The sequence below is a fragment of the Lycium ferocissimum genome, chromosome 8, assembly GCF_029784015.1.
Source record: "Lycium ferocissimum isolate CSIRO_LF1 chromosome 8, AGI_CSIRO_Lferr_CH_V1, whole genome shotgun sequence".
NCBI classification, from domain to species: Eukaryota; Viridiplantae; Streptophyta; class Magnoliopsida; order Solanales; family Solanaceae; genus Lycium; species Lycium ferocissimum.
Window position 1 is genome coordinate 53,287,661 of NC_081349.1, and position 18,011 is coordinate 53,305,671.

Genomic DNA, 18,011 nt, shown 5'->3' on the forward strand with positions numbered 1-18,011 from the left:
GAAGAGGAATAAAATCGAGAAAGAGTTTCACAAGTCTCAAAATTCGTCCAAGCTGTCTTTCTAATGTTAAAAACGACTATTTATACGCTAGGGTAAAAATAAGATAAGTTGGCTCAATCCCGATCCAAGTAGGACAACTGACGCCACTTCTGCGCTGGCTATACGTCGCATGGCCAGCGCATGATCTCCTATGTGTCTTTGCTTGTGCGGCGCGTGCCCCGATACAAGGCACATGCGAGATTCAGAGATGGGGTTTTTGTGCGCTGGCTATGCGACGCATGGCCAACGCGTGGGACCCTTCAGTGGTCGGCTTCTTCCTTCAAGTACTGGAACTTCCTTCCCAACATTCAATCAACGTACAAAGCCTCGGCATCAATCAAAAACTGCTCAGAATACCCTCCGTTGGTCCTTGTTGTACCTATTCATACAAGCATGCCAAAATAAGCTCCTATACAACAATTTGCATTCAAAACTGCGATTAAAGTACTTAAGAAGTGAAATGTCAATGACACTAAATCAGATATTTGTGCCAAATATCACCCTCCATCTGAAAAAATAATGTCAATATACTCCTTCTGGTTCAAAATAATTGTTCACTTAGTCTTTAGCACACCCTTTAAGAAAATACTAACTCCTAGAGAAAATAGGTATTTTGACTAAACTACCCTTAATTAAATACTACTTATTAATATAGTTTCTTGATTACATAAAAAGTGACTTATCAAAATAGGGGTAAATTTAAAAGAAAAATAATTAAAACCTTCTTGATTATGTAAGTGGAAACCTATTTTGAACCAAAATAAAAAGGGAAATTTTCAAAAATATACAACTTTTGAAAATTATACGTCATGTCGCCAAATATACAATATTATACAACATTATATCTGGGGAGAAAGCATTATACATAATATATCAACCGTGTATAAAGTGTATAAAAGATGTTTATACACAAATATGAACTAAATCGAATAAATAACTCAAAGTATGAGCTAAGTGGCGTAAATATTCTCAAAAATAGATAGAGAGGGCAATTTCCCTAATAAAAAAGCTAAATTGACACTTATTATGAACCGGAGGGAGTTCTATTCAGAAGTTGAAGATTATTCTCTTCTAGTTTGCAATTTAACACACCACTGAGGCGCGTAATGCCATCCTACAAAAACCTATTCCATCTTTTTTTCAATTCAGCTCATTCCATCTAATAATACTAAGACCAATAAAAAAAAATAAAGACAAATTTACACTAGTGTGTTAGGGATTGGAAATGCACCCAAATTATTCATATCTACCCTACATCACTCGGGCGTAAGATTCTGATGACATTTGGCCTCGAAAACAGTTTCATATACTTTTGTTTGGTAAGTATAATGTGGCACTCACGGTTTGCAAATTGTTTTACGCTATCAAGTAACTTATAAAATAATTACAAATATATCTCAATACGAAGCATTAATTGATAATGTAATGAAAATAATATTAACCAACATGGTATAATGGATTAAACTGTGCTGATCCTATCATATCAAAGTCGGTGTATAAAAATGAAATATATAAAAATAAACATGTTGGCATGACAATGGGGCTCCTTTGGTGCTCACCAAATGATGCTACAGTCACTATAGCACGTAGGTAGTTTACAAATGGTAAAATTTCCAAATAGGGCCATGCGCTTTAACTACTTGAAAATCACTATTTTTCTACTGAAATTTTCCATTGAAAGATGTTCAGTGGTTATTCCCACATATATCTTGATTGAATCGGTGAGAAGAGAAAAAGTAGTAGTGTTTTCACAATGAAAAATTAGGAAGTTACCCAGCGTTTCAATGGGAACCCGTTTCTCACCATGCGTTTTCTCGATGAGCTAGTTTGGTAGGAATGAAGTGAAAAAATCATGTGTTTCACGTGAATTTCCCATTGGTCGTCGGTGGGAAAAGCCTTTGTTTCTAGTAGTGTTGCTGCTTCAAAACTTTCTATTCTAGTTGAGAAATCTACTTAATTACAGCATCTTCTCCTCGTTGTTTTGCTATCTCTGTTTTGTACCGAAAGGAGATGATGGGGAATTGGGGAACCCGTCATTCCAAAGTACGTAACGTAGGGCATTTATCGTGTCCTATTGAGAGCATGAAAAGTTAACTTTTGTATGCAGCATTTCATGGAAGCCTGCATCAATTTAAGACAAAATTTCTTGTAATACATGCCTAAATGAAAGTGCATATTCATTAATGTGTAAACAGTATGTTGGAATTGCTTGCATATTAGGCTAGTAAAGAAAGGTTTAAGTAGTGGAAGAAAGTTTCTGTTTACCGGGAAAGCGGTTAAGTTGAATTTATGTTCGTGGTCAAGGACACGCGGATTAAAATGACCAATAAATCAATATAATATGCAAGTAAATTGAATGTAAACGAAATAAAGCAAAGTAAAGCTGAGAATAGCCTGAGCCTCGATCAAGCCCAGTACTAGTTCCTCCGGCCAAGCTTGGAACTAAACACTTAGTAAAATAATAAAGCTAAGCTTAGTAAAATAATAAAGAACTTAAGAAATGAAGCAATTGTGTATAAGTGGAGTGTATTCCTCTTGAATTTCGTGTCTCTACAATGGGAATGATAATCTCTATTTATACTAGGAGCTAGGGGTATATATTGCCTGTATGACGTTGTCACGACCCAAACCGATGAGTCGTGATGAATGTCAGACCTCTAGTGACCAAACACCCCTATGCTTGTATATGGACAATAATGAACATCAAGGCCCATAAGTAACTCAAACTGATCTCATCCTGCCTCATGAAAGGGTGACCTCATGAACTCTGCACAATCTGAATATACATATACATATATATATATATATATACATGCTGAAAGAACAATGCAAGCCAACTAGGCCGCTACATATACTGTACACAAAAGAATGGAAGCCAACAAGGCTACATCATCTGACATATACATACAACTATCTATAGACCTCTACTGGAGTATAACGCTGTAGAAAGGACGGGACAGGGCCCCGTCATACCCATATGCATATACATCTCGAAGGAATGGCATACCAAAATAGAATGCAGCTCCAGATCAAATGGAGGGCGCGACCCTTCTTGAATATAGAGGTCTGCGAGGCCACAGACCACGTGTCTACACGAACTGCGGGCATGAACGCGACCCCACAAGCAATAGGGGAGTCAGTACGGATAATGTGAGTATGTAAGGCATAAGAGTAACATAAGCATAAGAATCATGAATGGAATCTAAAACTCAAAAGCCAAACTGACGGTCTACATAGATTTGTATGAACAAGTATCTGTATGACTGAGAATCTGAAAGTATCTGCATAAATCTGTATAACTTACAATGCCTATGTGGGTGTGTAATATGCATGCTCTCAATAATAATCATGCTCATGTATATATATATATATATATATATATATATAAGTCATAGTGCTGAGGAACGTTCAGCCCGATCCATAGCCCATATAATAGTGCCGAGGAACGTACGGCCCGATCCATATATAATAGTGTCGAGGAACGTACGGCCCGATCCATATATGATCATCAAGGTGCACCAGATGATCAGGTGGTAATGCGTATATAACGCCTATCCATTTCCCCATACCCCATATACATATAATATACGCGTATATAACGCCTTCTAGTTATGGGTCAATATGCATATGTATATGAATGCAATGCGTAACTGAAATGTATACATAGACTCTCGGAGTGACATAGGGTCATATTACCTCCGATGGACAACCTTTGAGCTAACATCATCAACATAAATAATCTCAAGACCCATGAACAGAAGGAACAATCATACGGGGTATAGGAACATCAAAGCGAAGTACTCCTAGTGCTTCTAAGAGTAGAGTAATATGGAAGTTCGTTTAATCGCTTGTTGGCTCATAACATAGGATCATGCCAAAATGAAGAAGGAGTAGCCTTAACATACCTTAACGTCTCCTTAATCGCTTAACATTCTCCTTCCAATTCGCAAAGTCTACATTCAAGAGGATCATAATAAGGTTAAGTCTCGAAAAACACTCTTAAGCTCAATCTAGCATATTTAACGAGTTAACGAAATTTGGGCAGCACTTCCCTTATTTTATCAACTTCCACCATATGGCAAAACAACTCCCAAACAAAAATAACAAAATACATGATATCACAATCAAGAAGTTATTTTCAAATGAATTCCAAGTTGGGCCAAAATCCCCTTTTTATGTTCACTCATAGACATCTTCTTCATTACACCATCCATGGTTTCTATTCTTTAGTTCCTTTCCTCACTAAGGAGTACTAAACCTTTAAATCAACTCAACCATAAGAATAAGATGGAAAACATACCTTACAATCAAAGAACTTCACCTTGCTCAACTTCCTCCAAGCTCAAGTTCACCACAACTCTGAATAGAAACAAGAACCATCACCCTCCTTGGATTACCTTAAGCTCTTGATGTTGATCTTCTCTCTTGATGATACGGAAAGGTTTGGAGGGTTAGGGAACCTTTAAAATCTCTCAAGAATACTCTAGAAAGGTAGGGAAATAAGTAAGAGAAAGTGGAAATGAGTTTGGGGTCGTTTGGGTTTTAAAAAGGTGGTCAAATCACACCCCGACCAACTTTGCAAAGAGTATGCGGCTTAGCACACTTAGTGTGCGGCCGCACACTCCACCCCTGGCATGGGGAGGGACTTGGTCAGTAAGTCCAGCCATTTTTGCAAGTTGGCGTGCAGTGTGTGGGTCAGCACATTGAGTGTGCAACCGCACACAGCTCACTTTCTCCTGGTTTCCCGAAAATGCAATCTTTTCGATTCGTTTGATCTCCAATCATTATGGAAACTTCTTGGAACTTGTATAGAACTTCATTAACCATCTAAGGGACCTCATATCTCTTCCTCAAGGTGATGCTAGGCAATGCATAGGTCAGATGATACGAAATTTCCCAAAACATGGCTCAACCTTAACTTTCTCCGACGAACTTACTTCTTTAGCCTCAAATGCCTTTGGAATCTTAATTAGAATCATCAAAAATCCTTCGTAACCTTATAAGGGCTTCATTTCCACTTTTGGTTTACATTGGCATGTTCATAATGCGAGCGACACGAAATTCCAAGGTGTAACAGACGCTCCTGCTCATAATGAGTATTAGTTAAGTAATAATAATGAGCAATAAAGAGAACCATTAAGACTAATAACACCGGCATATAACGTTCAACTGGATCCCGTAACGACAGCTCGTTAAGCTCTCTTTCGAAGCTACTCCAACAGTCTACCGGACTAAATGGTTCCTCCGGTGCCACTCAATGCTGACTCATATTTGACTTATTCCTTAAGCCATGTGGCCTAACGAAATAGGTCAGTACATGTTGCAATTGTGATACGGATAGTCCCCCACTTTTCAAAATTTAAACAGTCGAGATCGGAAAGTGGAAAAGATTTGAACCTGGTCCAATTATGTGGGAAATGGAGGCAACTAATCACCTCAATCGTCACGCCAATCACCAAAAACAGTGGTGTCAATTGACGCCTCAGATGTTCGCTGACTCCTCGTTCCAAGGGAAGTTTCAAGATTTTCCTACCTTATATAAGTTCCAATCTTCTCTATATATCTACCACATTAGAGTGAATTATTTACTTCCTTCGATGCATCAACCCTTCCTTAGAGAAAATCCTTAATCTTTTCACTAAGTAAAGCATGTACAATCCCCCTTATGTGCTAACATTGAGCAGCCCTACGAACTCCCCTCCTTCTTCTTCTCACTCATCTGAAAGTTTCCCTTCTCAATGGCTAGGGAAAGCATCCGAGGCTTCTGCCAAAATGGAAATCGACCTGGGGTCCCTCGCAGTAGAGATACGGCCGATGGACTGCGCATATCTGGAGACTTCCGAATTGACACCCGCCATGAATTAGTCGGTGAGATCAACTTGCTGTAACCGGCGAAAACATTCCTAAAGTATTTCGGGATTGCGACTGGGGACCCGAAGTTGTGGCCCTTCTAGTTGGCCTAGAAGGAAGGATGACAAACCATGTTGAGGGATACTCCATGGTCCACACCTATCCCTTCACCATTGGATTCTCGCTACCAGTTTCTCGTTTGATCGAGACCTTCTGCCGAAGGTACCAGGTCTACCTAGGCAAAATTGCCCCTCAACTATGGAGGACTGTTTACTGCATCTAGAACCTTGCTGACCTCATCGAGCTTGCTTTTACTATCGACCACCTGATGCAACTGTATTCACCCCGTCTATTATAGGGCGGAATGGTTCATTTATTCCCCCGGGGCTCTCGTGGGCTGATAACCAGTGCTAAGGATGACTTCATTGGGGATGGTGTTACCGGTTCATAATGATTCGAACAAATCTTCTCCAATGTGCTTCCCCAAATCCTTTCCTGAAAAACTGGAACCATCCCGTAAGTCCGACCTGTCATGCTTTCTTTATCCGAATTTGTTGTTGGCGCCGATGCATAACTTGCTCTTATTTTACAGCCGCCCTTGTAGCCCCCGGCTACGTGCATGGAATGTTCAATTGGATGATGGACCTACTGTGTGCTACTTGGGGGTTAACTAGGACCTGGAAAAGCCTTACTGTCGACTGGTGGAGGGGAAAAAAACTATGGTAATATAACGGATCCTATGCCATCACTTTCTCGCATAAGCCTCTCCCTACTTTTTTACGAATTTCTTCCAACATTGCACAGGTATCCGCGCAAGGCAGTCGTCTACCCGGAAGATCCCTTCAAGTGAGACCGCCTTTTCTAACATCATGATTGTTGCCACCCGAAACTGAAGCGACCGGAAGCACAGGGCGCGTAGCCCTTCGCAATCTGTTGGGACTTCGACCAAGGGGATAGGTGTCACAACCCAACTAGGGGCCATGACGGGTACCCGGAGCTACCCTACCAAGCACCACCCATCATACTCGTCGTCAAACTCTTCCTAAATATACATTACCCTCAGCATGGGACTTGTCATAATACAATCATTATCATATCCAAAATACGTCCACTTTTATGCACCTAAGCCACGAGGCTATCAAAAATGATATACAAATATACACTGTAGTAATCATGAGCCATCTACTACCCACACATAAGTATCTACGAGCCTCTACAGGAATACTAAGACATAAGGACGGGACAGGACCCCGCCGTACCCAATACATGTACACAAAAGGATATACCCAAAATCTGCAACTCCGGAGTAGTGGAGTGCTCCTGTATATATATATGCTGAACAGGCTCCTAGGAATCCGGTCCGTCTCCCTGTCTACCTGTGGGCATGAACACAGCGTCCAAAAAAAAGGACGTCAGTACGAGCAATGTACTGAGTATGTAAGGCATGAGTAATACTAATGTAATAAAGAGATAACGAAACATGAAACAAGGATATAACCTGTACGTCAATTGCCTCTTAAGGCGAATAAGATGCCTGCTTAACTTTTTAACAAAAACACATGTCATGCATATCAAATGTACCATTATCGTTAACCCGCATCCGGGTAACTATCGCACTCCGCCCACTAGTGGTGTCATGTCTGACCCTCTAGGCACGGTGTAATCATAAGCAGCCCGCCTTAGCGGTGTCACGTCAGGCCAAATAGGCACGGTGTAATCATAAGCAGCCCACCTTAGCGGTGTCATGCCCGGCCAAATAGGCACGGTGTAATCTCATTATTTTATTCTTATCATAAAGCATGCATTAGGAATCAATTAAAAGCTACAACTTTATCGGGGTGACATAAGACCGAGAACCCCCAATACCATTATAGAGTAGTCATGATTATCTTGTCGACCTTGAAGGAACTAGCGTTATAAGGTGAATCTAGCAACAATGAATAACATCAAGGAATCCTGTGAGGATCATTAACAACATAATAGCATCATAGCATTTCCATGGAACATATCTCATCTCTATCCCATAGGATACTTTTAATACTCTTTAGCTTTCATCTTTCGGAATGTAAGAAGGTCATGGGATATATCGAAAAGAAACTATAATGTATATAGGAATCATGCCTTTGAAGGAAGGGCTAGCCTTACATACCTTTGCGTCTCTCCAACTTTATCAATTAAACGCTTTTCCTCCAATGTTCACGATTCTACCTTCAAGAGAATTTGTACTAAGATTAGATAATCAGAAACATGTTTAAGCTTAAGCTAAAGTTAATGAAAATTGGACAGCATCTCCTTTGTTTCTATAAATTTCTCCATATAACATGACAACTCCCAAACATCAACAACATACCCACAATATCATAATCAATGAACTTCCATTAAATTAGTCATTATTCAATTCCCAAAATTCCTTCTCAAAGTCATTCATAACCATAGCTATAATACAACGCCCACATTCGTCCCTCATATAATGCTTCTCCAATATTCTTATGACCATTCATAACAATATTATACTCATAACATGTCAAGAATCATGATTCATATCAACTACTTTTCAAACATACCATTGTTTCTATATTTGAACTCCATATTCCACTTTCTTCCTCAATCCAAGCCTTTCAACCCTTCAATATTCTTAATAACATGTAATGATCATAAAACTCACCTTAGATTATGTAGGAATGGGCTTTGGATGAAAATACTTCACTTGGAGAAAAACCCTACTTCAACTCCGAAGAGATTCTAGCTTCCATCAACCCTAGAGAGCTTCCTTGCACTTGATTTCCTTGGATTAATGATGTTGATCTTTGATTTCCCTTGAATTTATGTTAGTGAATTATGTGGAACCTTCTAGAGGTCTTGAGAGAAGTGGTGAAGTGTGAAGAATGAAAAATTAGAAGTGGGAACATATACGGTCCGTATAAGTGGCCGTATTTCACCATCAGCGAAATCCTCTTTTCTGTTGGGTTATACGGACCCCTTATACGGACCGTATAAGTGGTCGTACAACTCCATTTTTCTGAAGTTACTCTCGTCGTTTCGTTTGATCTCCAATCCTTATGGAACCTTCTTAGCACTTGTTTAATACTTCATTAACCATCTAAGGAGAGTTACAATTTTTCCTCAAGACATTTATTAAATCAACATTAGCTCGGTACTTGCAAACCCTTATCAAAACACGACTCATACTTTACATTTTTCCACGAACTTTCCTCTCTTGCCTCGAATGTCTTTGAAATCTTAATTAGAATCGTTAAGTACCCCTTCTTACTTGCAGGGACATTATATACATCTTACTCTACGTCAGTCTATCCACCACATGACGGCATGAAATTTTTCGAGGTGTAACACTAGGCTCCCGAGTGAGGACCCGAGGCCGCCTTCTTGAAGTATGAAGGGAAGTGCAGGCCAGCCGCGGGGTGGTGAATGTTGACGACGAGAATGAAGTCCACCCTACAGAGCCTTTTGAACTCGGTCGGGAACGTGCCAATCCCGAATCCCTGGAAACACACCCTGAAACCAGTAATCCTAGGGAGAGCTCTGGCTAGCCTGGATCCCTTGGTGAAAACTTGAGAACAATACTGGCACATATTGTGGAGCAAACCTTCACGATTCATGCCAGCACTTACTTGCCATGGGCGAAAGCGGGGGAAAATATTGGCCCCCAGCTCAGCAGTACAGGAGGGACGCCGGCTTCACCGTGAGGTAGAGACGCTCCGGATAAGGCATTGCGAATCGGAATCCTTAAAGCATTCCCTGCGGCTGAGCTATAACGAGGTGAAGCAGAACCTGCAAAAAAAGGATGGGGCCGCCAGGCCAAGGATTCTGACCATCGGAACCTTCAAGTAAGGGTCCCTCGCCTGGAGGATGAGTTGAAGGTTGCTCGGGATCAATTGAAATATTTCAAGGCTTCCCGAGCGCGGCTCCGAACACGATGGGTGAGGCTGCAGGAGTGTCAGGTTTCCAAACAGCAAAAAGCCAACTTGGTTCGTGATCTAGCTATTCTGAAGTCCCGCAGGGATGCCTTTCAAGATGCTTTGGATAATAAGCTAGACCTTTTCGATGCCTTTTACGGATGCTGATATGGATTTTGTGGCCGCCAAATCCGCTATGGCAAACTTCTGATTATCTGAGGACAGTAGCTCTGACAGCGAGGAACCGGGGACCCTCCCTATGTCTCGGGCGATCCGTCCTCACCCTAAGAATTATCAACTTCTCGAGCCTGTGTGCTCATGTTTTAATTTTGATATTGCTTATTTCAGACAAACTTTTTTAGTTTGATTAACTTTTGAAGTCGGGTCTGTCGGCTTTACTTCTTTTGTTTTTTTTCCCTCGGGTGCTATTGGCCCGGGGGTAACTTTAATGCAATACACTTATCATTACGACTTGGTTTTTTCTTTATCGTTTTCTCGGCCCAGACTTAGCAGTTCTTACTTCAAAGGGACATATCTGCACCGAATATCCACAAAGTCTCGAAAGAGCCAGTCGTCTAGTTTTTCCTCTTACTATTTCAAATTGTAACCCTTTTACGAGGCTTATAACAAACATGCCCAAAAAATTTTCGTTCGGCTGCTATTGTGTCCGAACTTTAACCTTTTTTTCCTTTTAAAATTTGTGAAAGAATTTTATTAATAAGAGAGTGCCCTTATTTCTCGGTGCTTTAGAAAAGGACGTCTCCAATTCGTTTTGGCATAGGTTTTCGGTATGCTTAAATTTGCATCCGCTTAATTTACTTACTTTTCATGGCAACGATTTTTCAAAGGAAGGAAAATTTTATTTATTCCCTTAACTTTTATGCAGGCTACAAAACATAAACACGGCCGCCATCTAGTGTGGTCGGTCCGATTAGATGTTCGTTTCTATATTCGGGAAATCCCCGGTTCTGACTGTAGCCTTAAATAACTTTCCTTTTTTTATGCATGTGCATAGCCCCCCTAGTGTTTGGGAGTAAAGGATGAAATTCCAAGCACTGATGAATGCCACCAGCTAAACGTTTAGATAACCGAACGACGGTGCCTCGTTAAAAACCTTGCCGACAAAACCCAGTTAGGACAAAAAAGAGTGTAGCACCGCCGGTAATGGTCTCCTTGATCAGACATACTACCTTTTAAGGAAGCTGACGTTCCAATTGCTTGGGATTTTGTCTCCGTTGCTATCCTCCAACTAGTACGCTCCCCTTACTGTCATCTCGTCCGCACTTGTAGGGACGCCCACGATTTGGCCCCGAAGCTTCCCCGACGTGGCTTCTCGGGTATTTTGCGTCACCTTCCGAAGTACCAAGCCTCCCACTTTAAAGTGTCGGAGGTTGGATCGACGGTTGTAGTAACGTCCCATCCACTGCTTTTGGGCGATTATCCAAACATACGCTAGGTCCCTGCATTCTTCTAACAAATCCAACTGTACCAACATTGCTTCCGCATTGGGTTCTTCTTGTGCCCGATCGTACCTTGGAATGGGAGTACCGACCTCTATCGAAATCAATGCCTCTGCCCCATATACTAGAGAGAAAGGAGTTTCTCCAGTGCTCGATTTCGCCGTTGTTCTATAAGCCCAAAGTACCTCCGGAAGCTTGGACGACCAAGAACCCTTGGCGTCCTCCAACTTCTTTTTCAAGCTCTGGATGACCGTTTTGTTTGTCGACTCTGCCTGACCATTCCCACTGGGATGATATGCAGAAGAAGTTATACGCTTGATATCAAATCCTCCAGGAAATTAGTGACCTTGGATCCAATGAACTGTAGGCCATTGTCACAAGATATCTCCTTCGGTATTCTGAACCGGCAAATTATGTGCTGCCAAATGAAGTCGATTACTTCCTTTTCCTGGATCTTCTTGTACACTGTCGCCTCGACCTATTTAGAGAAATAGTCGGTTACCATCAGCACAAAACCTACCTAACTAGGTCCTGCTAGCAATGGCCTGACTATATCCCTTCCCAACTTCATGAATGACCAAGGGGGAATTATCGGATGGAGCTCATCACCTGGCTGGTGTAGCATTTGAGCATACCACTGACATTTATCGCATTTGAGGAAGAAAGCCTTTGCATCCTCCTCCATTCTAGACCTGTAGTATCCAGCTCGGAGCAACTTCTTAGTGAGCAACTCCGCACCCAAATGATTACCACAGATGCTGCCATGGACCTCTCACATCACATAATCAGACTCTGCTAGCCCTATACATCTTGCCATTGGATCGAAGAAACACCTCCGGTAGAGCAAACCATCCACAATGCAATATCGACCTGCCTTAGCTCGCAGGGCCAGTGATGCCTTCGGATCCTTTGACAACTTTTACGTGATTAAGATAGTTCAGAAATTCGTTCTGCCAATCCTGAACCAGGCTTGTAGAGTTGGTCTCATCATAAACCATCGGGTCTAGTGCCGAATGTAACAATTGGACCACTGACTCAAAACTCAAGCCCAATGCCTCTGTCGAAGAGACCAAATTGGCAAGCGCATATGCTTCTATATTCTCTTCTCTAGGCATGTGAACCACAGTACATTCTTGAAATCGAGCAAGCAATTTTAGCACCTTATCAAGGGACCGCAACATGCACTCTTATTTAGCTTCCAACACCCCGTGCACTTGATTTACTACCAAAAGGGAGTCACACTTTGCCTTGATGACTTTCGCATCGAGTCCACTTGCTAGTTCAAGATCTTTAATCAAAGCTTTGTACTCCGCTTAATTGTTAGTTAGAGGCACGCTACTAATCGATTGTCTCAAAATTTCTCCCGTTGGAGTGTGGAGGACCACACCCAGGCTCATTCCTTTTACGTTGGATGCCCTATCGGTGTAAAGTTTCTATACTCCGGGCGCAGCCCCTGGCACTAAGAAAGCTTTCTTTTTGGCTTGGGTAGTTACACCCGGGCTGAAATCAGCCACAAAGTCTGCTAGGACTTGTGATTTGATCGCAGTACGGGGTTTATATTCAATATCGAATTCACTTAACTCAACTGCCCATTTCGCCAGCCGCCCTGATAACTCGGGCTTGACACACATTTCGTAAAGGGAACGTGACCACTACGGCAATTGGGTGGCATTGGAAATATGGCCAGAGTTTTCGCGAAGCCATTACTAGAGAAAAAGCCAGCCTTTCCAAGAGAGGGTACCACGTTTTGGCCCCCGACATAACTCAGCTTACATAATAGATAGGAAATTGCGTACGTTGGTCCTCTCGTACGAGGACAGCACTTACCGTTACTTCCAATACGACGAAGTAAACCAAGAACAGCTCCTTGTCTTTTGGCTTTGATATGAGCGTAGGGGAGGACAGTTATGCGTTGAGATCTCGCAGTGCCTACAGGCACTCCGGTGTCCACTCAAAGACGTTCTTCTTTTTTAACAAAGAGAAAAACTTATGACACTTCTCTGAAGACCTGGAAATAAACTTGCTAAGCACGGCTATGTGGCCAGTTAACTGTTGTACCGCCTTGACATCCTCTAGCGTATTTAGAATGTCTTCTATTGTCTTTATCTTCTTCAGGTTTATTTCAATCCCCCTTTGAGAGACAAGAAAACCTAGGAACTTTCCAGATCCAACCCCGAACGCGCATTTCTCAAGATTCAGCTTCATGTTGTACTGCCTCTGGACCTCAAATGTCTCCAGCAAATGACTTATATGGTCCCCAATACGGAGACTCTTGACCAACATATCATCAATATAAACTTCCATTGTTTTCCCTAGTTTTTGTTCAAACATTTTGTTCACAAGCCTCTGGTAAGTGGCTCCAGATTATGTAATTGATATTCGTTAGGTACGACTAGACTTTGACTTGCTGCAGGCTCCTCAATTACGAACACCTCTCTCGATGCTGGCTGCTTTCCCTAGATCTGCCTGATCCCCTCTGGGGTAGGAAACTTAAGCAACAAATGCAATGTTGACGGACTGCCTTCATGTCGTGGAGCCATGGCCTCCCAAAGATCGCATTGAATTGTGTCGTCGTCGATTTTGTTACCTTGGTGACTTCTCCAGCTTCTATGGGAAATTCTATCCCACATTTAGTTATTTCACTGGACATATTGAAGCCAATAAGGGTTTTTGCTGTCGGTATGATTTTCTCCGCTAGACCCATCTCCTTTACTACTTTCCAGCGAAGAATATTAGCTAAGGTCCCCGGATCAACCATCACGCACTTCACTCGACAATTGCCAATAATCACTGTGATGACCAAGGCGTCATTATGAGGTAAATTGATGCCCATTGCGTCCTCGTCAGAGAAAGTAACCAGGTCTTCTTCCGGGAAATCCTGAGTACTTTTTTCCCATGTTACCTAGATCTTCATCTTTTTAGAAGAGGTGAAACTAGTCTCAACAATCATCGATCCACCGAAAATCATTTTAATGACGTGCGGCGGAGTGCCTGGTGCACCCTTCTCTTCATCGGCTCTAGATCTACAATAGTTATTTTCACCCTTTCACTAAGATATTCTTGCATATGACCCTTGGCAAGCATGTTGGCTACTTCTTCCTGAAGGTGTCAGTAATACGTGGTCTTATGCACTGGGGTCCCATGGAACTCACACCAAACCGTCTGATATCTCGTACTAGAATCTGACCGCAACGGCCTAGGGGAACGTGATGTCGAATGGGACCTCAGAACGGACACCATTTGAGCTTTGCCAATGGTGAAGTTATAATCCGACAGCTTTGGATATTCTAACCCCTTTAGTGCAGCCCTGGAAGGATTATTCTTAGGTTGCAGCCCGCGGCCGTTCTTTTCAGGGTTCTCCTTTTTGTTCACATGTGGTGACTCCACCGATCAATAGCCTGACCCGCCACCAAAAGCTTCTGTGGGATGATACGGTTGGAACCAATTCTTCGATAATTCTGATCTAGCCCCAAACTTTTATCCGTCTTGGCAGGGGGATTTAACGAGGAAGCCCCCAAGAGTCATCTTCGACCCGGATCTTCGATTCATATCTATTGTGCACGACCTCCCAGGTAGTAGCCTAAAACTCCAAGAGATTCTCATTGAGTTTCCGGCAAGCATCCAAACATAAGGGGTTTAATCATTTAGTAAAGGCCTAAGCTTCCCACTTATCCGGTACAGCAGGCAAAAGCATACGTTCCTTCTGGAATCAAGTAACAAGTCACGGAGGCGCTCTGATTCTCCCTGTGTGAAGCGGAAGATGTCGGCCTTCCTGGTTTTAACCTTTCTAGCACCGGCATAAACCTTGGTGAATACATCTGCCAGCATGGTGAAAGAAGTAATCAAATGCTCCGACAGTTAGGCGTACCATGTCACAGCTCTCCGAGCGAGAGTCTTGCCAACTTTTTTATCAGAATGGACTTAATCTCCTTCTTCTTTAGGTCGTTTCCCTTCACTGCCATTGTGTAACCCACGATATGTTCCTGCATATCCGTCTTCCCATCATACTTGGGAATATCGGGCATTTTGAACCTTTCGGGATCAACTTCGAAGCAGCTTCAGATTTGTACGCCCGTGTAATGTACTTTCTTAGATCGGGGCCCTCTATGACCGGGGGAGCCCTCGGGATTTGGCTCAACCACCTTTGGAACTCCTTAGCATTCTTCTTGTCCTGCTTGGAAGTTTGATCTATCTTCCCAGTGATTTCTCTCATGAACCACTTGACTTCGTCCTTGAAAAGGTCGATGGAAGCAAACTCACTGCCGGAGGCATCTCTGTTCCTCCCTGTGGTTTTTCCGTTTCCATTGGTGGCAGTATCTCCCCCGGTAGGGGTGGCAGGGTTCCCGTAGGAGCCGCGACTCTAGCCTGTGGAGTGGTCACGAGGGATGCGACGGTCTGCCTAATCTGACTCATCTCTTCCCTCAACAAGAAATATTATTCCCGCATGACCTGCATTGTCTCTACATCGGTCTCGTCTGTAGGAATGCCATCATGGGTGGTACCATAATTCTGCTCCACTCCTACTGCTTCGACATTGGGATCCCAAGGATGCTCACCGTTCAATGGCGCCTGGATGGGCGAGCTATCCGGACCTAGCGGAAGGTTGTCCGTATTGTGTGCAGTACTCGTGTTGTCATTTGGTCCTGGCATACCTGAAACGGATACTTAGGAAAACAAGAAAAATTAATAAGACAAACGATAGTCACAATGACAACCACAACTATCTAGGCCCCACGGTGGGCTCCAAACTATTTACCAGAAAAGCAGTTAAGTTGAATTTGTATTTCTGGTCAAGGACACATGGAGCAAAATGACCAGTAAATCGATATAAGATGCAAGTAAATCGAATGTAAATGAAATAAAGCAAAGTAAAGTTGAGAATAGCCTGAGCCTCGTTCGAGCCCGGTACTAGTTCCTCCGGCCAAGCTTGTGACTAAACACTTAGTAAAATAATAAAGAACTTAAGAAATGAAGCAATTGTGTATAAGTCAAGTGTATTCCTCTTGAATTTCGTGTCTTTACAATGAGATTGATAATCTCTATTTATACTAGGAGCTAGGGGCACACATTCCATGTATGACGCCCCTGCTCATAATGAGTATTAATTGAGTTATAATAATGAGCAACAAAGAGGACCATTAAGACTAATAACACCGATATGTAACGTTCAACTTGATCGGTAATGGCAGCCCGTTGAGCACTCTTTCGGAGCTACTCTAACTTCATCTACTGGACCAAATGGTTCCTCCGGTGCAAAGGCATTTCCTCCGGTGCCACTCAATGCTGACTCATCTTTGACTTATTCCTTAAGCAATGTGGCCTAACGATATAGGTCCCACTGTGTTGCACGAATTTAGCCCAATACAATTTCATTAATCTATAAACAGTAAGATAAATTCATGACCTTTTGCCTTTTGTAGCAGTGTTTGTTCTTTTAGAAACATCGACGTGAAGTGACAAATATTAGAATAATGAGAGAATTTATTTTTAGAATGGAAGTTTCAACATTGTTGTTTGTAGAACTAATAATGTTGCATTGCATGGTTGTCATTGAGTAAACCACCTGAATCCCTTAGAACTTCATGTAGTAGACAAGGAACAATTATTATCTTGAAAACTAATTATGTTTCTTTCTATCTTTCCCAAATATCCCATATGAGGATCTCCTAACAAGTGTGTAATTGTTAATTAAAATATGTGTTTTGATACCTTTATATAGGAAGTATGCCGTGTGTGGGATATTTTTAGAACTCTATTAATGCATAGATGATGATTTTAGAACATCAAAGAGCTTTATTCTTTGCTAAAGCAACATGTTAGAAGGAAGTAAACCTTAACCTTTTACAGTATTTGTAGCCTGTTGGTGATTATTTGTTGCTTGTAGCTGAAATTTTACAGTCAAATTATACATCTTGTGCAAAATCCTGTGTACCTGAAGATAACTTAATATTCTTTCAAACTTTGGTCAAAAAGGGGATGGAGGAGATGTAGCTTTCCCTCAAATGTAACTTTATTTTAATTGGAGGAGAGTCCAGCCTGTATAACATCTGGTGGGGAGAACTTTCAAATGTATGTACTGAATCTATTCTGTCTTCACCAGAATGTACATAAAATTCCACATGGAGAGTCTGACAATAGATTGAATTGCATCTCTTTTCAGAATTGAACAGTGATGAACTGAAGCATAGATTAGTTGGTGAAAGTAGTTATTGTGATGACAACGTTGTACATGCATAGTCTATTGTCTAGTTGTTGCATTCTTATGTATCTCTATTGTGTTTGGTGGTGCTAAAGCACTAATTAAAAGCATTTTAATTGCCCACCATATGCATTTCTACTTAAATATAGGATTCCCCCATAAGAGGGGGTAATTTTTGTTGGTGGTCTAGAGGTAAGTAAATGACATTAATGCTTAATATATCAAACATTCATTCTTACAAGTTTTCAACTCTTTTAGCTTAATTCATTCACAGATTCTTGTCAATTGTTTTATTTAATATTATTTTTTTCCTTTTTGTGTTTTCTTGTCAGTTTATTATCGTTGCATAGAAATGTCAAAACACATCATTTTACTGATGTGAACTCTTATTGATCTTGCAGAAAGAGCTTTGCCAATATTATTCTGGAACTTCCTTTTCTTCAGTCTTTACTTTTGCTCATATTTGTCTCTGTGAAATGGACTGGAACTTGAAGAGTCACCTGGATTGGGACTGGGATAACAATATATGCATGTCAAGTTGCTCGGCAT